The sequence below is a fragment of the Ochotona curzoniae genome, unplaced genomic scaffold (assembly GCF_017591425.1).
Source record: "Ochotona curzoniae isolate NIBS_2020 unplaced genomic scaffold, NIBS_Ocur_1.0 contig_596, whole genome shotgun sequence".
In the NCBI taxonomy this organism is placed as follows: domain Eukaryota; kingdom Metazoa; phylum Chordata; class Mammalia; order Lagomorpha; family Ochotonidae; genus Ochotona; species Ochotona curzoniae.
This window is the reverse complement of record NW_024466487.1, coordinates 2,902-19,409: the sequence shown is the minus strand read 5'-3', so window position 1 is coordinate 19,409 and position 16,508 is coordinate 2,902. Positions and strand designations below refer to the sequence as shown.

At 43.8% G+C, this 16,508-nt stretch overlaps 1 pseudogene; it reads right to left on the bottom strand.

The window, feature by feature from the left end:
• Nucleotides 1–4,866: 4,866 nt before the first annotated feature.
• LOC121162912 lies at nucleotides 4,867–16,117 on the bottom strand (annotated as a pseudogene).
• Nucleotides 16,118–16,508: the final 391 nt, after the last annotated feature.

The following is a 16,508-nucleotide window of genomic DNA, read 5'->3' as shown; positions in this document are numbered from 1 at the left end:
CATAGAAGGTCTCCCCAAGAGGCCACTGGACTTATCTGGACAATAAGACGCTGAACTTTATGCTAGGCATGTGTTTGCAAGCAATGAATCTCAACTGAACTTGAACTATGGCTATGCAGCAAGGTGGAGGAATCCACCATGGGGGGAGGGGTGGGGGGAATCCCCAGCGCCTATAAAACTGTACTACATAATACAGTGTAAGCAACAATAAAAAAAAAAAATTGCCCAAAACATTCTTCACGGAACTGGATACAATGATTCAAAAGTTCATCTGGAAACACAAAAAACCACGAATAGCTAGAACCATCCTGAAAAATAAGAAGTTAGCAGGGGGAATCACAGTCTCGGACCTCTGGACATACTATAGAGCAGTGGTTATCAAAACAGCCTGGTACTGGCACAAAGACAGAAAGGAAGATCAATGGAATAGAATAGAAGCACCAAAAGGGAACCCACACAAATACAGCCAATTAATCTTTGACAAAAAGACCAATGACAACTCAAGCAAGTGGGAAGGCCTCTTTAGTAAATGTTGTTGGGACAACTGGCTGATAGCCTGTAGAAACAAAAAGATAGACCCACATCTATCACCATACACCAAGATCCAATCTACATGGATAAAAGACCTAAACCTACATCCAGAAACCTTCAAACTCTTGCAAGAAAATGTAGGAAATACCCTGCAAGACCTAGGAGTAGGTTCCGACTTTCTAAGAAGGACACCAAAAGCAATAGCAGTTGAGAACAGAATAAACAAATGGGACCTCATCAAACTAAGAAGCTTCTGTACAGCAAGGGAAACAATCAACAAAGTAAAAAAGCAACCCACAGAGTGGGAGAAGATCTTTGCACACGATATAGGCGATAGGGGGCTAATTTCCAGGATATACAAAGAACTTCAAAACAACCAAAAAACCAAAACAAACAAGCCACTCAAGAAATGGGCAAGGGAAATGGGCAAACATTTCACAAAGGAACAAGTCCAAATGGCAAACAAACATATGAAAAAATGTTCCAGCTCCCTAGCAATAAGGGAAATCCAAATTAAAACATCGATGAGGTACCACCTAACACCAGCAAGATTGGCCCACATAAACAAGAACACCAACGACGCTTGCTGGCGAGGATGCGGGGAAAAGGGAACCCTACTCCACTGCTGGTGGAGCTGCAAATTGGTACAGCCTTTATGGAAATCAGTCTGGAGAACACTCAAACAACTCAAAATCTGCATACCATATGACCCAGCAATAGCACTCCTAGGAATATATCCAAAACACCTGTTTTACGACAAACCAACATGCATCCCTATGTTCATTGCAGCACAATCAGTAATTGCAAAAACATGGAAGCAACCAAAATGCCCATCAGCAGAAGATTGGATAAGAAAGCTTTGGTTCATCTACTCCATGGAATACTACTCAGCTATTAAAAAAAACAAAATGCAGTTCTTTGTGGCTAAATGGGCACAACTGGAAACTATAATGCTAAGGGAAATGAGCGAATCCCAAAAGATTAGATACCACATGTTTGCCTTGATTTAACCTGTAATTTATTGTTTGGTTGTTTGTTATTTTTTGAATCTGTCATTGATACTGTCTCAACCCAGATGTTTTGAAGAATGGAACTTGCATTATTTTTAACATATTGTTTACCCAATACTATGTCAATTAATTCCATAATGTTGTATATTGATACTGAGGCCTTGTTGGGGCTTTTAACTGACCGGATCTTTACTCTGTTAGACCTATCTTCAGACCATAGAAGGTCTCCCCAAGAGGCCACTGAACTTATCTGGACAATAAGACGCTGAACTTTATGCTAGGCATGTGTTTGCAAGCAATGAATCTCAACTGAACTTGAACTATGGTTATGCAACAAGGTGGAGGAATCCACCATGGGGGGAGGGGTATGGGAAGGGTGGGGGGAATCCCCAGCGCCTATAAAACTGTACTACATAATACAATGTAAGCAACAATAAAAAAAAAAAGACTATCTCATTACTCACTACTTCACCCCAGTTACCTCAATCTGAGAGCTTTGTGAAAATTATCCAATGAACTTCATCACCAGGCTGCTGTGGTCACACTAAGGAAATATATATCTAGTGCCCAGCATGGATTCAATGAGTCTGGCTTATAGCCGAGCTTCAGAACTTGGAGGGAGGTACATTCACTGCACTGGAGTCCAACTCCCGGACAATTTATCAATCAGGATCCATATGGCGTAGTTGAAATTGAAGCACCTGCCATTCTGGGGTGTGACAGCACATGAAGGCTATTAGACGTGCACAAGAAAGGACAGCTAGACACTTTTATGACTGAGGTACAAAAGCAGAGAGCAAAGTCTTATCTCTGTGTGGCATGGCCTGAAGAATCTCACACAGAGAACATGAGCAAGGCAGGTCCTCACTGATTCCCATGTGGCACAGCTAAGAGGAGAGATTCCTTGACCCTCACAAGAGAGGAAGACTCAAGCAGACAGTGAGAAAGAACAAGGAGAGTGTGAAGCCACAGGCTGGGAGAGATTACAGGCTACACAGTGCAAACTTCACAGATAACCAACTCCTCCCTCAGTTGACTCATCCCCAGCCACACAATGTATAGCAATATGTTGAGATGAAATGTAGAGAATCCTAAGACTGGCAAGGGCAGGCACACATGCCAACTGAACAATCAGTTCATGGCCTCACTGCCTTCTGAGCATCCTGCACTGTGGCCACCAACAAGGATGCAGGCACAGACTTGCTCATGCCAATGCCCTCGTTAGGCAGTGACGCAAAATCTCAGTTCTAGAAACACAGGCTGCACAGATGTACTAAACCCAGGAGTAATGCAGATATCGTGTCATTTTTAGTAAAGAATCTTCAGGGTCTTATTAAACCCTCAGGAAGAATGAACCCCTTTATTGGTATTGTGTCCAGCATTTGAAACCTTCATCATGTAGTTTTTCAGTATTTTACATGGGGTGGAACCCAGTCTGGGTTGCTGCTAGAATCAAGGAACACACAACCTTTAAAGCAGCCACACAGCAGCGTTCCTATCAGCACTGACACCCATTCTGACTCCTTAATTCTATGCCCATTCCATGCATGCTGACAGCACAGGATGTGTGGTCCCAACACTCTAACGCTACCATTTCAACGTTGCATCTTGGAGATCTAACCACAGAAATGGTCTAACACAGAAATTGTGGTGTCACTCCATTGTCCCCCCACAGCACAGAATGGCAAAATAAGTAGCAAAGGCGTGGAAGGAACAAGTATGGATAGAACCTTTTCCTTCGTTAGTCAGCATTACTGTAACAGTTGTACATTGTTTCAGGACTCTCAGAGAGGATTAAACACCAAGATTGTCATATACATTCACAATCACAACCACAATTACAAAAATAAGAACTTACCAAGACCGAGAAGTGTAAGATAGTGTTAGCTGGGTGCTGCTGCTGTTTCTTTCCAGGTAGAAAAGGGGGGAAAAGCCACCCAACATCAGGTCCCCGTATCTGGTCACACTCCGCTTATTGAAGGTAAAGCACTCATCAAACGTCATGCCCTGTGGCCTCTGAAAGCCGTCGAGGACAGCCCAAAGCCTTGTGTACCTGCATCCTTGCATGAGAACGAAAGAAGCTCCTGGCTCCTGGCTCCCGCCTTCAGCTCTGCTCCAGCTGTTGTGGTCACTTGGGGAGTGAATCAGCAGACAGAACACATTCCAGTCTATCTCTTATCCTCTCTGTATCTGACGTTTCAATAAAAAATATATTTTAAAAAAAGAGGATGTCTCAGAACATGGACACTAAACCTGAAATCATTTGTAGAGAGTTTATCAGGGTATAAAAATCAGTTTTGTCCATATATAGAAGTGTTTTTCTAGATAACTTGCAAGCTGTATGGCCAAAGTATATGCATTAGAAATGTGCACTGTGAATGAGCCAGTTTGGAATGGTTCATCATGGCTAGAGTATTCGATATCCATCAAGACACAGTTGTATCCGCAAGTAAGTGAGAAGCAAAAATTTAAAGCAAAATCAGAAGATAAAGCAATGCTTTGGCTCATGGACATGCAAGTGTAGAATCAGTGTCCTATATGATTGAAGATAACCTATACAAGAATAAATACATTCCAACAAAGATTGATAATGAATATTTATTAAGATGCTTTTAACCAGTCCAGTGTCCCAAGGAGTAACACTACATCACAAAGAGACTCGTGTCACTGGCAAAGAAATCACACATAACTTGCAGGAAACAACCTAGAGGTACAAAATATAAAATCTGTGTGACTTGGTCGTCATAGAAAATATGAACAAGTACATTATTTGCACATAACAGCTGAACAGAATGCAATTCACTCTTTATATTTCATCTTCATTGTAGCTATGAATGAAATGACTGTTGTAGCCTTGATGGGCACATGGCAATATCACTTCCCACATGTCTTATTTTTACTGAATATGAATGCTTTTCCAATCTTCATCACTTCTTCTGAGATGGAGACAACAGAAAGCTACTGGCAGAGACAGAGATGTCTTCTTACTCTACACCTCACATCTATGCATCCCAATGCCTCATCAGGGTTCTGACTACAACCAACAAGGAGAAAACTTTGTATCCTCACCTGGGCAAATAAGAACCAGGACACATGAGCCTTCAGCACTTGCTTCCAGGGACCCAAGGCATCAGAAGTACAGACAAGGAGCCAGAGACCAAAGCTGAGGTCATTAACTCAGAATACTCAGCTAAATGCTCTATATACAATCTCTTAAGCAAATGATTTTACTTATAAATATCTATGGTGTGCATGTAAGTTCAATAATGCTTCTAAGGTCATAGCTCTCACTATATAACAGCAGAACAAGAAAAAAAAATAGGTATTACAATCCCCTAGAGCATGTTCTTTTCTTGAAACCTTCCAAACAATTCCTGTCAGGCTGCAGGAGAACGATGTAGCACTTGGGGACAAAGATGCAGCCCAGGAGACCTGCACCAGAGGCCAAGATGGAGAAGACCTCCACGGCCACCATCACCTTCCCCTTGGTGCTCTGGTACACAGGCAGGAAGGTCACCCACACACTGCAGAACACCAGCATGCTGAACGTCAGGTACTTGGCTTCATTGAACGTGTCAGACAACTTCCTGGCAAGGAAAGCCACAGTGAAGGTGCCCAAGGCTAACGAGCCCAGGGAGCCCAGCACACAGTAGAAGGCAGTGATGGAGCCCTCGTTGCACAAGAGGATGATGTGTCCATGCTCAGAGTATGCATCTGTGTCCAGAAAGGGGGGAGATGTTGCCAGCCAGATGGCACAGAGAGTCAGTTGGATGAGGAAGCAGATGGGAATGACAGTGTTTGGGGCTCCTGACACCAGCAATCACCTCATGGTCCTTCCAGGTTTCATGGCCCTGAAGGCCAGAACCACAGTGATGGTTTTGGCCAGCACGGCAGACACAGCCACTGTGAACACCAGGGCAAATGTGATTTGTCTTAGGAGGCAGGTGGCTGTGTTGGGACGGCCAATGAAGAGGAAGGAGCAGAGGAAGCAGAGGAGGAGTGAGATGAGCAGGATGTAGCTGAGGGTGCGGTTATTGGCCTTGACGATAGGTGTGTCTTGGTGCTTCACAAAGACCCCCAATACCATAACAGTGAGGAGAGTGAGGGTCAGAGCCATGCATGCCAGAGCCATCCCCAGAGAATCCTCAAACTCCAGGAATGTCAGGAGCTTGGGGAGGCAGTGAGTCCTGTTCAAGTTTGGGTACTCCTGCTCTGAGCACCGGAAACACTGCTCTGCATCTATAGGAAGAGGTAGAGTCAGGGTGTCCATTTTGGAAATTCAGAATCATTCCCTGTTGTGAAATGGGTCAGCTCTGCAGTGTGCCTTAAATACGGATCAGTTGTGCTGTGTTCTAGGGCACACTTGAGCCTATTTCTACCTTTCTGACCTGGCCAGAGTGCTCATCTGATGATGGGAAGAAACACATTCAAAGAGATCTTAACAGACATGGGCTAAGGTAGGCTCATTCTGTGACCTGATGAGGACCCCTTGGACATGGTTCTTCCAGCCTTCACCACATCCATCCTTTCAGTCTCCTTCATGTCAAGTCTTGTGTCACCATTGTGCATTGCCTAGGGACATCAACTTTAGAACATTCTCTCCCAGACGTGAGCAGAGGTAAACATCAATGGCAACCTTACTAAAACCAATGCTCTCAGTTCTCATATGGTAAATGACAGAACATGTGCATCCTCATTTAGCAGCTTCATTCTCTTGGAAAACTTTTGATCATTTTTCTATGTGATGCTGTGGTTTAGTTTACTGAATAAACAAAACTGGAATTTGAATATAGATGTAATGGTAGGAAATTGCATGAATTGTGATATTCATTAAGTTATTGATGGAGAAATAATTCTATTTTTCAAGTAAAGGCATATCAGTACTTTAAAAGATATTACTATATACTCAAAGTGCCATTAGGTGTGTGGCAATTAATTAAAACACAGTTCTGATCCAGACTCATGTAAATGTGATATTCACGCAAGCTGAACCTATTCCACATGTTTCTGAACTGGGATGTTAAACATGTTGTAATCAAGTTTCTATGTGCTCATGGAAAACTGGTGATTATGACACTAACATGTTTTAGTTAGAATGCAATTTATCTACCTGCATCATTCAGATGAGGACTCATTTCTGGCAGGCACTGATACCATTCTGAATGATTGCTGAGGAGGGCATTATTCTAAGGAATGCCTAATAAATACACAAGTTTCTACAATGAATCTAAACAGATAGATTGCATGAACAAATGCATCTGTGCATTGAAAGCTATGGTGCACTTGACACCCACACAGCTTGCAAAACACTTTTGTTTTCCTTTCATGGAGAAAGGATTAGGAAAGTAAAGCTACATACATTGGAATTTCTACATAGTTTACCGGTCTGATTGGACATTTCTCTCTCTGGACAGAACACACAGGTGTAGCAGCAGATGGGTCTTCCTTCCTGTGGCAAGATCCTGAATCCTGGATCACATCTCTGGCTACACACAGACTGAGGAGTCTGAAGGGGAAAGAGAAACCGTGGGCATGATTTGCTGCGTTATCAGCCACTCCAAAGCATGTCAGTGTATTCACTCTCACAACATACATTTCACTTTCACTTGAAGGTCACAACTGAATCCTCTCGCCCTAATTGGAGATGTTTTCTATGCATTCATTGCAGCATGACATCATGGCCATTGCTGCTTCTTTAAGCCTCTCTCAATTACAACAACAGAACCTAGTTATTCACCTCACAATTTTTTTCAAACAGCTCCATTCAGATCTCCCAGGAGGTATCATACATCCAAACAGAACCATACCTCCTTGAAGGCTGTAGGCCATTCTATCAGGTCTTCATGGATGAGCAGCCCCTGCTCATGTGAACTGGTATGGGTAAACTCTCCAATTTTCTCCAGCAAGCTCAATCCAGCAGGAAAATTCACAACATTCTGGATATCATATTGTGCCACGCCACGTCTTGGTTCACATATGGATACATCATCTCCAGCACGGTTTCTGAACTGGAGTTTCCTCAGAACTGGGTGGAGCTGGAAAACAGGCAGAATTGGAGACAAGGAGAGTATCCAAGTCAGTTGTGGTAGGGCACAGGTGCTGAACAAGTCTTCTTTGTTGTGCTCAGTATCCAGACTCTCTTATTTGATAGGGCATGACTTTTCTCTGGTTGCTCAAACATTTCCTGAGTTGAGATGAATTGAACTCCTGTTCCTCATTTGTAAGAAATGCCTTCTGTACTTTTGCAGGGAAGTGGGTCTGATAGCTCAAATCCATATTCTATCATTCAAAGAAACTGTAGGCAATTCATTTCTATGCTCACAAATGTATCTCAGTTCATCATGGTCTATTACTTCTGTCATATTGGGTCAACATTTGCAACAAAATGTAATGAGCTGGGGATCTCTAGACTGGTAGAAATACCCCAGCCAACCAGATAAATATCATTTCCCTCATTTTTAGAAATTGGTTTGCACTGTGTATAAACTATGAGGATGACACTCAGGTAATCTATTGACCCACTATGCATGCCTTATAAATGACATTACCCTACTTCCAGTTAATAAGAACATTATCTGCAATTTCACTCTTTCTGATATGAATGTGCAAGTTTCCAGGAACATTCATATTTGTGGATGTATAGAATACCCACATATGATGAATCAGTCACAAATATCAGAATTTTCAATTTGACAAAGAAAAAATTTTAAGGAAAGGACAAAATGTTTGGCCAACATCTCTCGATATTTTAACGTTGATGAAGCAATGCTTGGCTTTGCTGTCACAATTTTTTTTTCTTTTAAACTTCATCCCATATTTCACTGGATCTTTGGTAGCACTGCATCCTACACTAGAACATTTTAAATAATTTCTAATTACAAAGTTAATACACAAGTTTTGCAATGAATGGGTTCTCCAGCCATAGCAGACAACAACAGATGGAAATCGAACTCATGGAATGATCCCATCTACCTTACACCTGATCCTGCTGACTTTGATGTAAAAGAAGTGTCATGGTGTTGTATTCCAAAGAATACCAGCTGAGTCCATCAAGTGGTCTGTGCCTGTGCTGATCTGAGGGAGGGTTACCTGCCAGGGAAGAATCATTGGCTGGGCTGCTTCTCCCAGAGATCCCAGCTCCATTTTCTCCATCAGAATAGCGTGGAGTACATGGGCCACTGCATACACAGTGTTGTAGACTAAGTAGCTGGAGTCAGAGAGGGTCATCAGGTCAATGTATGGTGGAAGAAACTCCAAGGATGCATTTGGTGGGCAGTTTCCAATGTGTCCATAAAATGACCCTGCTGGTGAGCAGTCCAGATGCAAGAGCCATAATATATTGACGTAAAAGTCCTCTGGGAAGAGAGAAGGCTCCACTGTCTTGAGAAACTCGTTGAGGCCAGGGATCTCCTCCCTGGGGGGGGGGGGGGAATTAGAAGCCTCCATGCAAAGAGTGCAGCATGTGGTCTGTCTCATACACAACGATGTCCCACTTGGATGCCATCACCCATACCTTCCCCATGGTTAGAAAGAATTCCACTGAAATGTCCACAGTAATGAGGGCCCTTACATCACCATAGAGGATGTGCACGTTTGCAGTTGAAGCTTGGATCCTGCTCATGAAAGTCAGATCACTCTCTTGATACAGCCTCTTGGTGACAGGGAGCTTCACTGTCAGGGCCACACAGACTCCTCTCTTCAGCATCTCTGCTTGGATGTCCTGCAGGAACTGCTCTCCTTTCATGTCATCAGACACAAAGAGCGCCACCCATGTCCAGCCAAAATGCAGCAGCAGTGACAGCATTGCAATGCCCAGAGAGCTGTCACTGCTGGCCATCTGATAGAGGGATGGGAACTGCTTCTTATCATTTAGCATGGGATCAAAAGGGCCATAGGTCAGCTGAAAGACGAAAAAAATAAATACAAACCCATATGTGTCTTGAGTATGCAAAAAGTACTTGAATGAAAACAATTATCCCAGGGTGGACTTGAATCATTCACTTTTTTTTTTTATTTTAGGAGGAAGTGTTCAATAGAGATGAAACTTCCTACCCTCCTGGTCACAGAGAAGACCATGGTTCAGGTGATCATTGCTTCAAGACAATACATAGAAGTTACATTCATAGCTTTAAAGAAAGTACATCCATTCTTCTTTCTGGTCTGTGACCTGTGCTGGTACCAAGATCCTTCTGCTTCCCATCTCCTAGTGGATTGTCATTGGTAGAACAGAGCAGCCACTCCTGGTGTTGGCTATAGTTCAGACAGAAATCTCTACTGTATTAATTCCTGTTATTTGGAGATAACTGATCAGGGATAGAAATTATTGTATCTGTTCAAATATACTCATTAAACCCAATTTGATTGGGGACAGAGAAATTTCCCAATGCAAATTCCCTTGTGATGACCACGTAGCCTATGTCTGAAAGGCACACGTCTTGATTCTGACTCAGGTTGGGGGTCCCTGGTGACATCTTTCTGAGATGCTAGGTAAGTCTGGGAAGGCAGTAATGGTTACTTCAGTAAGTGAGTCATGGTGTTCACTGGAATGAGCTCCTGGCTGTACACATCTGTCATGCATGTGTGTAAACCTCTCTCCTCAAATAAACATGGACGGAAGTATGTCTGAATGCATGGGTATGTGCCATGGTCATTGAAAAGGCTGAGAAAATCTGCCATTGCACTCAAGAATACAAATTGCTCCAATATAATCTCAACACTGCCATGGGGTTTTGAGTAAATGTGATGATTTCCATACTAGTATTCCATGTCAGAGCACCCATTCCAATCCAGGATAATCAGGTTGTGACCCAGGTTCCTGCTAATATGTCCATCAAGATAGTCAAGTATGACCTAAGAACTAGGGCTTTTACTGCCATATTGGACAACTCAAGTGACACATGCCTCATTGCTGTGCCTGGATCAGACCTACCTGCTGTGGGACTGTGGTCTTTGAAACAGTGGATCAAAGAGCCTTGATTGCTCTTATATATGCCTAGTCCCTGCTCTCACTTTTCCCTTGTTTGGGGTTTCAAGTGGACACATAAATGTATCTTTTTTTTTTAACAGATATATATTTTTATTATATTTGACAATCTTTACATATTTTATTAGGGTAAAAAAGCTTCAAGGACTAAAGGGAAGTGGGCAAGACCATCAATTTCATACGACTTCCTTTATGTATCTTAGGTAAAGGGGGGTATAGAGGAAGAAGCCCAATCCAGTTTCCTACCCACCCTAAGACTGGTGTGTTGGTTGGGTGCTGTGGCTACATCCGGCTCATGTCACCTCACCTTGGCATTCCAAATTGTGTATTACTTTTGTCATGACTGGACCTGGTTCGACCCATACTCTGTTCTGGCGTTCGGATTTACCAGTGGATGACGTGAATAGATTCAGCCTGGTCTGCCCCCGAACCATGTCAAATGCATGCCAGTGGGACACTTTCCATGACCTCCTGGCTGTTACCTTCCATATTTCTTGCGCTGACCTGCAGGGTCTGTGTCCTGCCAGAGGAGTTGCATGGGCTCCTCCATCAGAACCCCTCCAAGTGCCAGGTTTCGTGCATACCAATGGGTCCATGTGCCAGTTTGCCTCCTGTCCTAGCAGGAACAGGGGCCTTTCCTAACTGGCCTTCATCCCATTCTGGTTCTTGCTGTAGGATGTTTCAGCCCAGCCACGGCTCATCCACACCCCCATATAGCTCGTATATGGCTCAGTTGGGGTTAAGACCTAGCCTAGTCTGTCCCACATCTACCCTGGTCCTCCAAAGCACCAGAAGGTGTTGTGGTCTGGCCCGGCCCGATACGTGTTATTCCATTCCACACTTGTGCCAAGGGAGACGACAACTGTATCCAGACCCAACTGCAGCCCCTTCCACCTGTCACAACGCCAGCCTTAGACACCATGGCTCAACTCTGTGGTTAATGTGGACCAGTTGGAACCAAACCCTAGCTGGGCATGTCCTGAGCTCCACCCAGTGTTCCATCATGCTTGTGGGCTAAAGTTTGCTTAGTCCAAACCTTCAGGTCTCAGTCCCATACTTGCATTAAGGTTTCATGTCCCTGTTCCTGGGAATCACCAGAAATCCGTGCCTCACCTACGCTAACGCTGGTTTTACTTATGGGTGTCCCTTAGCAGCTTTTTCATATCATAAAAACCCCAGAGCTCACTGATGGGGGGCCAGCAGGCAGAGACTGGCACCACTTGGTGCACTGGATGCCCAAAGCCAAGGCCTCTGCCCCTGCCTTGCTGCGGGGAATATGGCCGAGACCCCAATGGGGTTCTGTCCGGCAGGAGTGCCACCTTTGGGTGTGTGATTAAGCCTGCCTTTTGCCCTGAGACTGGGACCCAGCCGACCTGTCCTGCCATCAGCATTTGGCTTCCGGGGCCATGGCAGAACTAGGAATATACCCCAGCTCCCAGCAATCTCTTTCGGGTAGTCATCCATGACTAAGGCTGAGCCCTCTGCCCTTCATAGCGGCGGGGACTGTGGCCCATAAATGTATCTTTTAAAACAAGCCTTTACACCTTCACAACCAATCTTTTCCAAAATGGAACAAGAATATGAGGACTGCATATCCCCAGCTCTAAAGGTTTTGGGTCGCATCTTATGACAATGTTCTACTTCCACAGAAAACTTCAGCATGTCAGGCACATCATTTAGAAACTGTCAGGAGTCATCATGAAACAGAAGTGGTAACCAGCACGTGGAAGTAGCATAATTGGACACTAGGCAGGAATCTAGGCAGTCTCAATATTCACCGCTCTTTCACTTATCCCATTCTGCTTGTACTAGTAGAAATTGCATACACCCGTAAATGTGTGAATCCTTCCCACATCACAGTCAGATGTGTGCACTGGGCCACCTTCATTCCAAATGGGTTAGAAAGATTCAAACATGTCTCTCCAGATTCAAAACTCACTGACCTGTGGGGTTTTGTAGAGCTCCAGAAGGGTTCCAAATTCAGTGGACATTGCTGAAGTGGTTCCGACAATGGTGGCTACCTGCACACCTTGTGTCTGGCAGGTGTAGTTAGGTAAATTAATAGTATTCCCAGTCAACCAGCGCAGGAGGCACCAGAAGGTGAACTGTTCACTGGGAAAGGCATTGTACCACTGGAATCCCAGGGTCAGGTTGGGGAGCAGTTGGGGATCCTTGTTGATCTCCTGGATGGCAAAGTAAAAGGCCAACACATATTGGTAGTTCTTCCACAGCCACCTAAACATGAGCCAACACCAGAGAGAAAGTTCAGACCATGGAATTCAGAGCAATAGCACAGTCTAGCACTGAACCAGCCACAGATGGATAGACACAGGTGCCATTCTGTGCTGGCACAACCCTGGTACAGGGAGTGGCTGAGAGGAAGGTTCTCAGAACTCCAGTGCGTGTCAGAGTGGCCTTTGGACCCCTCTGAAGGAAGTGGTTCCAGCATTTATGACACTTCACTAATTCTCCAGATAAGTCTCAATGTCTTCAAACCTGGGCAAAAAGGCAAGTGCAAGCTTTCTGTTGTCAGTGATCTTTGGGGTCACTTGAAAACCACCTGACTCATTGGCACTCTAAAATCACAGGACACATGCCTCTGTAAGCAGCTGCACCTGGGCTGTTTCCCACCGGACTTGCTGCAATTCCCCACCTTAAAGCTTCACTTGATCAGACCAGTTGTACTACTTCTCATTCACTTTGAGACAGCAGCATTTGATTGACAAACTCTTGGTTACATCATGCAGGCTGTTCACTTAGTTTGATTTATTCACTTTTCTGTACTGAATTCTCAACTAGCATGTCATCATTTACCCTTGCATGGTTCTTCCTTTTCCTGCATGTGTCAAAACAATGATTAATGTAAAAAACCAATTTCACATTCTCATAGATATCATTCTAAGATTATGAACAAATTCATTCCTACTCTCAATCTGCCGCATTATTTGTTCGTTTTAATGTTTGATATACCATATTTTCAATTTGCTTTACAAGCACACCATGATTCTTAAGTGAAAATATGACTTCCTGGAATGTAAGAATGGCTCTCACACTTGATGTGCCTAAGAGAACAGAAGATCTGTTTTCTTCCTATGGGTTCTTGGCTCTAGTTTCCTGAAACATGCTGCATCATTGGAATGCTAATCGAAGTCTTTATGTTAATGAATGATAGGAAAGTAATATATTAATATGACATGTCCTTTAGTTGCACTGAAAATGTTTTAGTTTCACTGAAAATTATGGGGTTTTTGTTTGTTTCCTTTGCTTGAATAAGATATTTTCTTTATTTGTCCCCGCTTAGAGATGATTGAATCCGTAATTGACAGCGTTTTGCTTTTACTGAAGCAGCATTTCACGATCCTTTCACACAATATCTTACATTTATACATTTGCAATTTGAAATGCCATCATATGCTTTTGGTAAATGGTAGTATTCTATATACACTTAAACACATTAGTTTTTCACATTCTGTAAAAGATTCCCTGAAGAAAAAATCAATCTGGCCTGGAGATTCAGCCCATCCGTAGCGTCAACTTGATTAACAGAATTATAAATCTGAGTTATTGAGATACTATTTCCTTTTCATCATGTGGTCCTACTAATTTACATTATGTTTTTGAATTGCACATTTGTTCTTCCCGGGATTCTTTTTAGCTCTTGCTACCAGCTGGAGGCTCCCCAACTTAACTCTTTTTTCCTAAAGGCTAAGTTGACGCAGTTTAACTTGTACTCCTGCAGAGTGATTCTTGGAGTCAATCACCATTTCTTACACAGAAGCACACATAGATAGGAAGATATTTGAGAAAAACACACCAAATGTTGCTGCAAACTGAACATAGAGAAAGCATGTAAGCTCTCACCATAGGTCACTTCATGCCAAGTGTCCATCACAGACAAGAACACAGAGCCATAGGCACATGGGTTGTCCCATGGCAAGGTGAGACAGTGAGACAGAGAAAGAGTGTGGGGATTTGGGGAAGGATGATGAAAATCTACAGGTTACTCAGCAATGATTTGGTAGGTATTCAAGAATCTTGATTAAAGACTATCTCATTACTCAATACTTCACCCCAAATAACTCAATCTGAGAGCTTTGTGAAAATTATGAAATTAACTTCATCAACAGGCTGCTGTGGTCACACTAAGGAAATATCATATCTAGTGCCCAGCATGGATTCAATGAGTGTGGCTTATAGCCAAGCTCCAGAACTTGGAGGGAGGTACACTCACTGCACTGGAGTCCAACTCCCAGACAATTGACCAATCAGGATCCATATGGCCTAGATGAAATTGAAGCACCTGCCATTCTGGGGTGTGACAGCACATGCAGGCTATTAGACCTGCACAACCAAGGACAGCTAGACACGTTATTACCTGAGATATGAAAACAGAGAGCAAAGTCTTGTCTCTGTGTGGCATGGCCTGAAGAATCTCACACAGAGAACATGAGTAAGGCAGGTCCTCACTGATTCCCATGTGGCACAGCTAAGAGGAGAGATTCCTTGACCCTCACAAGAGAGGAAGACTCAAGCAGACAGTGAGAAAGAACAAGGAGAGTGTGAAGCCACAGGCTGGGAGACATTACAGGCTACACAGTGAAAGCTTCACAGATAACCAACTCCTCCCTCAGTTGACTCATCCCCAGCCACACAATGTATAGCAGTGTTTGGAGATGAATTGCAGGGAATCCTAAGACTGGCAAGGGCAGGCACACATGCCAACTGAACAAACAGTTCATGGCCTCACTGCCTTCTGAGCATCCTGCACTGTGGCCACCAACAAGGATGCAGGCACAGACTTGCTCATCCCAATCCCTTCGTTAGGCATTGATGCAAAATCTCAGTTCTAGAAACAGGCTGCACAGATGTGCTAAACCCAGGAGTAATGCAGCTTCTGTGTCATTTTTAGAAAGAAACTTCAGGGTCTAAGTAAACCCTCAAGAAGGACGAACCGCTTTTTGGTATTGCATGCAGCATTTGAAACATTCATCATTTAGTTTTTCAGTATTTTACGTGGGGTGGAACCCAGTCTGGGTTTCTGGTAGAATCAAGGAACGCACAAGAAGCCACACAACAGCGTCCCTATCAGCACTGACACCCATTCTGACTCCTTAATTCTATTCCCATTCCATGCATGCTGACAGCACAGGATGTGTGGTCCCAACACTCTAACTCTGAGATTTCCAGCATTGCATCTTGGAGATCTAACCAATACAGCAGACACAGAAATGTTGATGTCACTCCATTGTCCCCCCACAGCCAGAGAGGCAAATGCAAAATAAGTAGCAAAGGCGTGGAAGGAACAAATGTAGATAGAATCTGGGCCTTCCTTAGTAAATATTACTGTGACAGTTGCACATTGTTTCAGCACTCTCAGAAAGGATTAAACACCAAGATGCCACGTACATTCACAATCACAACCACAATTACAAAAAACATGAACTTACCAAGACCGAGAAGAGTAAGAAAGTGTGAGTTGGGTGCTGCTGCTATTTCTTCCCGGGTAGTAAAGGGGGAAAAAGCCACACAACATCAGGTCCCCATGTCTGGTCACACTCTGCTTACTGAATATAAAGGATTCATCAAACGTCATGCCCTGTGATACATGCAGCATGTGCAACGGCATGAAGAGTATGCTCACAGACCACATCTTGTCAAGATTTCCCTGTGGTGGAGAAACAGATACTGAGTGTGTGCACAGGCATGAGGAATAGAGGGCTGGCTGGAGTAGACACTACTCTTGGGGCAGAGCCTAGCTGATCTGCACTGTTACAATGTCACCTCTTTGGCCCTGTATTTAGCATGCACTTGCAGCCCTGAATTTCTCCCATGGGACATTCCAGGGATTGTCCTGCCTTGAAGCTATGCACCTGTCAGCATCCGTTCTGGGATTCACACTTGAGAAAAACATGTTGTGGATTCTCCTTTCCTCCTGCTCTCTTTGATTGCACCATGGCCCAATAGGGCCCTGGAGACCACCTCAG